The sequence below is a fragment of the Zonotrichia leucophrys genome, chromosome 18 (assembly GCF_028769735.1).
Source record: "Zonotrichia leucophrys gambelii isolate GWCS_2022_RI chromosome 18, RI_Zleu_2.0, whole genome shotgun sequence".
NCBI lineage: Eukaryota > Metazoa > Chordata > Aves > Passeriformes > Passerellidae > Zonotrichia > Zonotrichia leucophrys.
This window is the reverse complement of record NC_088187.1, coordinates 4,676,032-4,687,800: the sequence shown is the minus strand read 5'-3', so window position 1 is coordinate 4,687,800 and position 11,769 is coordinate 4,676,032. Positions and strand designations below refer to the sequence as shown.

At 41.4% G+C, this 11,769-nt stretch overlaps 1 long non-coding RNA gene across 1 annotated transcript; it reads right to left on the bottom strand.

Moving 5' to 3' along the window:
* Positions 1-2,988: 2,988 nt before the first annotated feature.
* On the bottom strand, positions 2,989-10,381 carry LOC135455235 (uncharacterized). Its single transcript, XR_010442292.1, has 3 exons — positions 10,161-10,381; positions 9,148-9,347; positions 2,989-8,390 (listed from the first exon to the last, which is right to left on the bottom strand). It is a non-coding gene; the product is annotated as an uncharacterized LOC135455235 (long non-coding RNA).
* Positions 10,382-11,769: the final 1,388 nt, after the last annotated feature.

Below are 11,769 nucleotides of genomic sequence, written 5' to 3'. Positions count from 1 at the left end.
CCCTGCCACAGAGGAATTGCTCCTCTCCAGGTGGGGAAGCCATCCAAAAGCGATGAAAAATAATCAGGCTAATTAATTCTTATCTGCAAAGAGCAATTACACAACTGACCTCAAGCAGTTGGGGGAGGTGAGCATGCTGGAACTTCACAGTGACCAAAGGGACAAAGGCACAGCCCCAAATCCTTGCACAGAGCATCCCTTCCACTCTCCCAGGTCATCCTCACAAAGGAACTCTACACTGGAATTAATTTTTTTTACCACAAAAGGATTTTCAGAAGCTGCAGCAGCAGTGTCTGTTAACGGGAAATGCAAACCCCCCTTGCTTTGCAAGCCAGCCCTTTGCCAAAGAAATAGTTAATTATTCTTCAGGCTTCTATTTTATGTTTAAAATTGGACCTGATGATTCAAAAGCATTGAAGTTTTGTTACCCATTTCTAACCAAGAGTTCTACACAGTGAAGTCCTGAAGCATCACCAGGACCAGATCTCAGCAGTGCAGCACTCACTGGATTTAATGCTGATCATTAGGAAGTGCTATCAGTTATGAGCCACAATTCTACTGCAAGAATTTTCTCCAAGTTCTTTTGCCTTTTCTGCATTGGAATGTTCATCCTCTTTGCTGGATCAAGAAATGTGCAGCAACTCTGTTTGAATTAACTACATGAAACATAACCAAAGGTAAATCAAATCCAGTACCAAGTGTAAACTAACAAGAATCAATAAGAAAAAAAAGGCTTTCAAATATTCTTTTTGTGACAGAGTCTTTTAATTGAAATTTGTCATTTCAAGGTGAAATGAAGTTTTTATCAAAATCAGTTTGGTTTGGGTTTGTTTTAAAATAAATGCCTTTTCCTCAGCCAACAGAGAGCCAAAAAGAAAGTAATAGTGAAAAGTAAAGACATACTTTTCTTTATATCTGTCTTTGAAATATTTCTGTGTCCAACAGGAAAAGTGCAGAACAAAGCAAACTTCAGAATAGGGTTACTGAGATACTGAGGTATGAAAAGCTATTACACAAAGGTTCAGAAATTGCAATTGTTTTCACTAGAGACAAATGTTATTGAAATAATGCAATAAGGCAAAAGCACTGTGAGAACAACCTCATGTTCCATAAACAGATATTGTAATATCCTATAAAGAAACTGGCTGAATTCAAAGCACACAAAGAAAGATCCTATAAGGAATACGATGACAGCAGCACTGCTTTTCACATCCATATAAAGTATTTAGCATTGGGATTTTTAATGTGTAGCCAAAGCCTGAACAACTTAAAATAGGATATTTTCCATCCCTGTTAGGAATCTTCCAACACAAGAATCAACCTCTGTTCTCTGTTTATACCAAAATCTCCCAAGAACCAGCCTTGCACAGCTGCATTTGTAGCACTGGCATAAGGTGGAGCTGCTTGGGAATGTCCTTCCTGAAGACAAAACAAGATACTGAAGTAATTCAGTCTCAGGTTTGGCCCCAAAGATTTTCTCATTTTCCTAATAAATCTCAAAATATTCAGAATGGTTGTCGTATTTAATTGTTTTTTCTATGAAACTGAAGGAAGTTTACAGCTAATCTTTAAAACATAAAGCATTTAAGGTTTTGATAAAAGAGAGAGAAAGGCCAATAGTGTAACTTTCTGTGAGGGGAATATATTTGAACAACACATAGCTGTTTAAAATCATTTAGGAAAAAAAACCCAAACAAATGTCGTGGTGGACAGATTCTGTTGGAGTCCTGTGCAAATCACAAGGTGTTCAAGCAACCTCCAGAAGGGCAAGGGGAGAATACAAACATTTCTGACAGGAGAGACAGGAATCTTTTCAAAATTCAGACTCATGTTAACATGCTTTGCAATACAAAATGGACAGCACAGACAGGTCTGAGATTACCTTTAAAAAAAAAAAGAAATATTGCCCAAATATCAATACCAAAGTCTTTTTGACACAGGGAGAGAAGAAAAAAAAAATCAATGAAAACCAATTTATATCTACTGCAAATATAGAATATTGAGGCAGAAAGATGTCACTCACTTCCACACATTCACCTGAGTGATGCATAATCAGCACTGTAAAGGTGAGAGCCTTGGGGAAAACAGAACCACACATGAGGAACAAAGTTCCCTTCAGCAGATATTCAGAACTCCAACACACAGGCACCACAAAACCTCAATCAGGAGCACAAAAATGAAGCTGAGTCTCATCAGTCCAAGGCCACCACGGGGTTGTGGAAGGAACAGCCAGCACAGTCTGTGAGCAGAAGCTGCTGATGCTCAGAGCCAGTAATTACTGACACATGTTCAACACAGGAATCCATCTCTGCTGAGGACTTGGCTTCTTCAAAACCCATCTCCTCCACCTCAATTTATTTTGCTAATTGAATTAGCCTGTGCTTAATTTGATACTCTATTTTCATTTCAGTCTGACAAAAGGAATGATGCACAGACTGTATTCCAAGCACAAACAAACAACCCACCTGTGATGAGGACCCAGAGTTTCTCAGCAGAGTTTCCAAGTGCCCCCTATTCCATCCAGGGCCTCCTGTGGGGCATCCCTGCAGCCAGGGGAGCTGAATGTGTGGAGAGAGACAGAACTGAACACAGGAGGGATGTGGAATAATCTGCTGGTGGTTGTTACAGTCACTGCAGTCAGCAACACAGCTTTTCACTTCATCAAATCACTGAGTGAGGAGCAGAACTGGGAGAAGGAATTACAGAATATCCTGAGCTGGAAACACCCACAGAGATCAGCACAGCCCAACCTGTGGCTCAGGACACCCAACAATCCCACCCTGAGAGCTGTCCCAGCTCTCCTGGAGCTCTGGCAGCCCTGGGGCTGTGCCCGTTCCCTGGCACACAAAAGATTTTTCCTGATCTCTGCAGGAAGAATCTTTGCCCAATGTCCAAACCTCCCCTGAACACGTGGCTAAACAAAACAAATCCCAAACAACAGAAAAGCAAAGTTTGCTCAGTAGAAATAATAGAAAGTTAACATGAAGAGAAACATTCCTATATGTATAATTAATATCTAGACCATAATACATTACAATTTTATAATGCACTTAAAGCTTTTCTGAGGATGGACTGCAGCATTAGAGAAAAACAGCAACATGCATCAAGTTCACAGCAGAGCACAGCATCAGCTACAGAACTACAGGACTTTTTTGACTTCTCACAAGCTGTTTGTGCCACCTGAAACTTGCAGAGTGCAAAAGCTTTGCAGATAAAATCCAGCCACCTTCTAACAGGATTCTTAGATAGAAATAAACCAGAAACTGAGAGTTTAAAATAGATTAGAAATATTAGGAGGTTGCAGCTCACAAACACAAGGACACAAACATAAAATCAGTCAACTTTCACACATCACCATTAAAGTTTCTAACCCAAAATATATTTGTAAACCACTATTAAATTTAGAAGCTGTCTGTAAATAGAGCAGCTACACAAGCCCTGCCCTGGGGCTGGTCAGTGCTGGGCATGACTTGAGAAGCTCAGCAATCCAACAACTTCATTAGTGTGTTGGCAGCTCCAGGATTCTAATGAATTTTTAACTTTCTCCTAATCAGTTTCAAGGGACTATTTGTATTTTCCTTCATCAGATCCCTAATGGCACTTTTCACTCAAATTGCCTTTATTTTACTTAATAAGGCTGTTTTCCTCTCTAGAAAACACTTAGTAAGAAGTTATTTGCAGCAATCAGATAGATTATTGATGTAAGCACAATTCTGCAAACTGACCTGTGACACATCATTCCATTTTTGTCATATACTGGTACAGAGCTCTGCAGAAATTATTTTATTTGCAAGTTTGGTGTCAGTGATGGTCTTCCTGCCTGACCTTTTTGTGTGTTTTACTTTCTGCAGCTTTTAAGGGAAATGGTGTTCAATATAAAGGTATCTTTCTTAATTCCATAACAGGGGGTTTTGGCTCCCTCTGAGGTTGGCCAAGCTTTGAAGGCAGCATTAAGAACTGAGTTTGTGTCAGTGTGACAAAACTCAAATACAGCAACTGTAGCCCACTACCTCAGAGGCTTTTCAAGTCTCCTAACAGCCCCTGTACAACAAAATGTGTTTCTGTAATGTCCCATGATTTATGCACTCTCATTCTTTGATTTCTGCTCCATTCTGATTAAAGAAAAAAGCAAATACAGGTAAGAACATGCTCCCTATAATTAACACCAGAATCAGTCCTCAATTCCTTCCACAGATAACATTTTTCCCTCAGTTTATCAATCTGTGATTCTGTTCAGTCTTTACACAAACCCAGAGATGTAAATGCAGCTGAAAATCTCATTCCATTAATTTTCTTCCTTTGTAAGAAAAGACTGAAAGGCAATTTTCCCCCAATAAAACAGCAGCAGTAATTGCAGAGGCAGGGTTTTAGTGCACAAGAGGGGAAGAAAAACATCACTCACAGCTGTAACTGAATAAAGCAAGATTAGGATGGATGGAAGCAGGGAAGGAGAGAGGATCACTGGACATCCAAAAGAGACACGTTTTTGTATCTAAAAATATTTTTTCTTTCAATTCCCAATACAGAATTTTAAAAACAAAACTCACACTCTCTGAGAACACCTGGTGTCAACTCACCAATTAAACACATCAATTAAACACATCAATACTGCCCTGCAGCTTGGAACTCACCTTTGCTATTTTACACCACAAAGATCTGATATCAAAGAGTAATCAAAATTTGAAACAAGTGAATTTCAAACACCTACTAAGTATCATCACAAAGTTTTTTTTTTTCCTCTTAACACCTCGTTGTTGGTTTTTTTATTATTAGGAAGATATGAGGCAGAATAGGCAAATGAAGAAAAAAGTTCCTAAAATCAGCATTCTGGAAGCTCATAATTTTAAGTTAAACCCTTAATATCCTATTTCTAGTGCTCAATAGGCTTTACATTTGTCACCAAAAATAGGTATTATTTGCCTAAGATCCCAGAATAATTTGACATAATAATCTGAACAGCTGGATCAGCTTTTTCCTCAGTGCTTTTCTGCATGCCTACAAGGTGAAAAGGTGTTTCACATCCCAGATCAATGTTCAGCCCACAGCTCAATCCCAAGCTTGCAGTGCTGCTGTCATTTCCTGGGCTTGCCACTGGTTCCCAGCCTCAGAGCACCTCCCTGGTGTGACAGAACAAACCACATGAAAGCAGTGACAGGAATAAAAAATAAAAACGAAAAGTCAAAGGTCCCACCCTTCTGAGGGTGTGTTTAGGTGAGTTCCTGGTTATCACACGGACTCAAAGTGTGCCAGAGGCTGTGGGGACACTGGAAAGGAGAAGGGCAGAGCAGCAGCAGCTGTGGGAGCTGGAAGATGAAGGCAGAGGCACTGTTACCCTGGCAGCCCTGCAATGGCTCTCACAGAACACTCTGCACATTCACCAGGGCATTCCTACACTTCCATCACAGATCCTCTTCTGCCCATGGCTTTTGGAAGCTGTCCTAAAAAAGAACAACAAATACCTTATTCCTGCATTTCCTGTATTTATTTGTAATTCAACATTATAGGTTTATGCCCTAAGTATTGAGTATTGCCAACAGCACAACTTATGATTCTGCTTAAAGTAATTCTCCTAAATCACATTTTTAATGTATCAATGTAACAAGAGGGTAAGTAATTCTTATGGGTTTAGTTCTGACATCTGAACATAGACAAATTCCACAATTTTTACAGACCAACAGGGGCAGAAAGCCTGACTTGGCCATTTTGACTAAAGCAGAGCCACTGTTTATCATATCCATCAGAAGAAAGAATCTTGTTCCAGAATCATTTCCATTCACCATTCTGCTAACTTTACTGGAAAACAGCAATGATCATATTCTGCTCTACAGAAGTCAGATATTCAAAAGTGTATGCTCATAGAGCAACCCAAATACATCACCTGTCACACTGTAACACTACAAAGGGAAATGTTTAGAAGTCTTCTTTCTCTTGGTTTTCCTTCAGCATGAAGTGCCAGTGTCATGGGAGGTTTGGAGGAAGCCTTAGTAAGGGATGAGTTGTGCTCTATTTCAGTACTATGAACAAGAATAATCCTTCTACCAGTAATTTACACAGTGAGTGCAACTCAACAAATCAGGTACTGGCAGTGTTATTCTACTTGCATAACAGCAAGTCATTAAATAATAGAAATATTTGCAGTGTGCATTTAAAAAGGCACAAGAATGAGGTTGAACTGGCTGAGAATATGCAGTTGTGGATTCTTCAGATCTTGAGGACTTTGGAGGAAAATGTAACAGCAGGCTGAGTCCTCTTCCCTTCTCACTGCAATGACATCAACAATTGAAAATCTGAGAGCTTCACTGAGCACAGGTGTCACCAGTCCCACTCCTTCCATGAGCCAAACTAATCTGAGTTATTTACATGAGTCATTGTTTGGTCAAAGAAAAACCTGAAAAGTACAGAGCAAAGAGAAAACACAAATACAGAACAAGTGGCATTTTCATTTTGAGAAAGTCTCAAAAAACTGCCTTCTCAACTTTTTTTAAATCTATCTGTCCAACATTCAGTAGAATCTATGGTTCATAAAGCAACATTGAATTCAGACACTTCAAAAGCCTCATGATAATATTTAAGAGCAACAGCAGTTTCTCACAGCCAGTGCAGTAGCTGATTTAAAAAACTGAATGCAGACTAGAATGATCTAATTAGGGGAATTTCTCCCCACAGTGAGGCTGCTCAGTGTAAGCTGGTGGGAAAGCCCAGCTGGCTTGAAAACTGTAAGATCAAGACCTGAAAGCTTATGCAAGTGTGTGGTTAAAGAAAAAAAAGTTCAGAACACTGGAAGTTTCTGTGCTTCTGATAACCAAACACTGAATACCCTGAATGCTGCACCAACCTCAAGTTCTTGGTTCAAAACCTCTCCAGGATTACTCACACTTGGTAACTACAAAACATTCAGTGCCACCACTGTTCTGTAGAACTTCAGTTACTGCCAGTACTGCTCTTACTCCATCTCTGTGACACAAGAAAATAATTAACATGCATCACTTATCAGCTCATGTACTATCAAAAGCAAAGCCAGACATCAAATGATTCAATGACAGATGATTTTGGATAAGCACCACAGTAGCTGATCTCAATTACCCATTTTCTCAAAGGCACCAATGCAATCTACAGTCCAGCATTTTTACCCATCATTTCCCTTCCAATACACGGGATATGTTACATTTGTTCCCTAAAGAGAAGCATTCCAAGAAACACATTCAGAGGGAAGCACACTTGATACTGCAACTGACACTAGAACCCTTCTGAGTTTTAAATAAAATGTAAGGAACTCAGTCATTAAAATAACCTACAAAAAGTTATCAAATTCTAAGTTTAGCAATACCATGAGCACTTTAGCTTGTCTTCTTTTGTTGCCCCTCAGAGAACTCTCTACAGACTCTTCCAGGGAAATAATCCACTCCACACTTAAACATTGACATAACACAATAAAACTTTAGGTAATTGAGTTTAATGTGCTGTTCAACACAACACAGAATTTCACACAACTTACAGTAATTCTTTACAGTTCACAAGATCCTCATAGCAAAATCAAAATGGAGCAAAAATTGCCCCAGTATTGTTATGCAAGAGCTTGATTTTCTTCTTGCTGCTCACCCTGAAAAGCAACACAGTAATAACAGTTACAATATGACATTCAAACACTTAAACATGAAATAAATTCATATTGTTTCATTATGTCTAGGGAAGTGCACTCCCTTAATACAATCTCCTAACCTGGAAATAAGAGGAAATATCACAGTAAGTGCATTTGTGCTTTTCTATGTGCAGTACCCCTAAAGAGACCAACAGCTTATGTATTATGATATACAAACAGAGGTTTCACTAGTGAAATACAGACCAGCATTCAGCATTACAATAAATGATTTGTCTGACACTAAGCACTCAATTGTCTGTAAGGAAAAGCTGTGTTGCAGTCCCTTTGAAGCCACATTAGTGAAACAACCACAGACTGTGGTTTGACAGGGGTGGGGGTGGTTGTTTTTCTTTTTTTTCTCCTTTCTTTAATTAAAAACAAACTATGAACAGTACAGATCAAAAGCAGTACAAGCAGAATCTTTTAAGCCAATTAAAAATTGCAACTAGTCAAAACAAGGCACTGAAAATTGATTTGTTTGAAGGGAACAGGAAGCTGTCCTACCAAGCAAGTTATATTTATCAGGCTTTTTTTTTTCCCTTTCCTTTTTTCTTTTAAATTTAACTCACACTTTCCTGCTTGCTAAGAAACTCCTCAGCTGATCACCTTTGCCATGGTGAGTTGTAGCATTAACACTTGCAGGACCTTCCCTGGAGATGGTTTATTTGCTTCCCAAGGGAATTGCACTTTCCAGCTGGACAGCAATCACACGGCTTTTCAGAGAACACTTTACTCAAGATGAAGAGAAGTTCTGCAACACAGAATCTTGCAAAGTCTCACAGCTGAGGAAAGCTGTGAAGCAAAACTCATTACAAAAGGAGCTACCAGGGCCAAATTAGGAGAGACAGGGAGAGGCTGAAGCCTCCCACAAAATTGAGGCTTCACAATTCAACATTTGTTACTGACTGACACCAACTCATCCCACTGCACACTTCAGCCATCCTCTCTGAACTGCTCTGACACTCCTGAGTGTCCATTTCAGATTTGTATTCTGTTTCGTTTTTACTGAACTGAGGAAAAATAAAAAAGATACAGTCCATGACCAAATCCCAAGAAAGTTGGTTCATAGAATCACAGAATGGTTTGAGTTGGAAGGGACCTTAAAGATCATCTTGTTCCAACCCCCTGGCATGGGCAGTTCTATCATGAGAATTTGTCTTTTTAACACAGTAAAGGAATTTTTTAATCCCTATCATTCAACTACTAAAACAGTAAAAGAATCTCAAATTCCCCAAACCTTCCTCCTGTTCAACTACTTTGGCTATTACTTTTCAATGTTAGAGCAAATGACATATAGCTTAAAAAATATTGTTTGTTATCTGCTTTGACAGCTTTGTAATTGTTACATGTACACCTGAAAAAGAATTTTAAATAAGCTTGGTTAAATTCCAAATGTTAACAGGTGTTAGCTGTCATATCTAGAAAGAAAAAATGCAATTGGTGTCAACATTCAGAATTATTTACTTGTTATTAGCAAACAGGAATATCGTGAAAATCTACTCACATACCCAGTAAAAACCCTGCGACTTCTGTGTCATTTCTGAGATCCAACTTCTCCTTGAGCGTCAGCTACCGGTCAGTGTGATTTCCCACGTAAATTGTTGTTTTCCCCCTTCTTCTATCAACACTTCGCTTTCTCTTTTTGTTTTCCAGAAAAGACAACACTAGGGGCCTTCCACATCTCTTTGCTGGGAGGGACATGCTGAGCCTGAAAATAAAGGACAGGCTTTATTGAAAGGCAGCTCAGAACAACAGCTGGTACCTCAGCGTCCCGAGCCAGCACAGCGAGAACCGATGGCAGAACAGCTTCGGCTCCTCGCAAGTCAAGCACCCGCTGCAGCCCCGCACCGGCGGCTCCCGACCCGCGCCCACCCGCTCGGGTCTATCCCCTCGGTGTCTCTCCGGGAGAAACGGCACAGAACCGGGCCGCTTCCAGGCGGAACACGGCCACGGACAGCGGGGACAGCCCCGCACACCGCTCCGGACGGGAGTGAGCGGCCATACCCGCCTCACGTCACCCCTGAGGAGAAAGAAGCCATTCCCGCCTCACGCCGCTCCTGAGGGGAGGAGACATTCCCGCCTCACACCGCCCTGAGGGGAGGAGACATTCCCGCCTCACGCCGCTCCAGAGGGGAGGAGACATTCCCGCCTCACACCGCCCATGAGGGCAGAGGAGAGACCATTCTCGCCTCACGCCGCTCCAGAGGAGAGAGGAGAAGCCATTCCCGCCTCACGCCGCTCCTGAGGGGAGGAGACATTCCCGCCTCACCCCGCCCTTGAGGGAGGAGCCATTCCCGCCTCACGCCGCTCCTAACGGGAGGGACCATTCCCGCCTCAGACCGCTCCTAGTGGGAGGCTCCATTCTCGCCTCACGCCGCTCCTAACGGGAGGGCCCATTCGCGCCTCACACCCCTCACAGGACAGATACACACACAGACATACAGACACAGACATTCCCGCCTCATGCATCCCTGAGGGCACACCAGCCCCTTTCGCTGCTTGGCAAGGCGGACAAGCGCACCTCACACCGCCCGAGAGGGGACAAGCCCACACAGCGTCTCTGCGGGGTGCACTCGTTCCTCGCCGCCATTCCCTTTTTCCCCCACGCCAATCTCCCGCTGCCCCCCGCTGGGTGGTCGGTCTGTCGGTCGGGGTCGGTCTGTCCGTCCCTCACCCACCGCGGCTGTGACCGGGGTAAACAAAGGACATGTGACCGGCGGCGCGCGCTGATGGCGCCTGGGTGACGTGAGGGGCCCGCCCCAGTTTTAAAGAAAAAGTCCAAAAAAAAGGATTTTAAGTGTTAAACAGGACAGTGGCTTGAAACCTGTCCTGAGGGAGCAGCCAGTGGCGCTCAGGTAAAAACTGGTCTCAGCCCTTCACTGAAGCCCAGAGGAATAAATAAACAAGTATTTTTTTTAATATTTGTTTAATAACAAACTTCAGTTATATATGCACAATAAAAATCGACTGTTTTCCCAAGCAGCAATTCGCGGGATGGATATCCAAAATACTGTGTGGTTATCTTACCTTCTGAAAGGCCAGATTCAAAGACAAAACTAGAATTTTGCTCTGACGAGCAAAAGGTGTTTGAAATGCGACCTACCTGTGAAAATACTACATCAGTGACACCAAGAGAAAGAAAATGCAGTGAGAATTTGCAATCCCTGTTGTCACAGTGTGCTTCAGCAGTGATATATAAGAAACCTGCATTCCTTGGCGCCTCCACACACTCCTGCTGACAGAGCCTGTGTTTTAAAATAATAACTAAAACCTCAGACTAAGTTAGCGAGCAATATTTGGATAGTTTTATCTAAACAAGAGAGGGACAATCATACCTGCCAATTTTAACGAAAGTGAAGCTAAGACCTGCATTCTGACTGCACCTTGAGCAGCCTAATCCACGTAATACCAAAGTAGAATTCCTCATGTTTATTGTTCACTGCTGAGGTTGGATGATTCATCACATTTAAATTCTTTCACATGAGCTTCCCAACTTCCTTCTTTTATCTGTTATCATAATATCCGAAGAGAATTAATAATTTTTGTATGAAAAAGAAACTGAATTATGCTGTGTGGTACCTAACATGCAATAAAACAGGCAGAAAACATGAAGTCAAAAGATAAAAAGAACAGTCAATCAAACCAAGAAGCTGAAGCATTTTTACTACAGAAAAATGGCATCTCTAACAATATATTTGTTTTAAGTTTCCTATTTTACTTTCTCCCCCTCACCATCTGCCTCTGTTCTGCTTTTTTCTTTCAAAAAGCACCCACCTCATTTAGCTTCACTCACCCCATCACAGGATTCAGGCTGAATTAAAACAAAATCCCCAGTGCCAAAGCCAAAAAAGCACTACCTCTTCATAAAAGACTTATTCCATAAAAAAGTTATTCCAAAAATACCTCCCCATTTTCTTACAGTAGCTGTAGATCTTTAAGAGAAGCAGTTCATCTCGATTCAGTGCTTTGTTGCACACTCTCTAGGCAAAGGAACTCAAGTTTTTTGGCCCCTGGTAACTCTGGGTGGTACCTGTGCTTTCAGTGTTGCTCTTTTTGCCCAAATTTTGCCCTGTTCTTTTGGTAGCCAGCACCAAATCCCACAAGAGTGAGATCCTGTAGTGTGGAAAAAG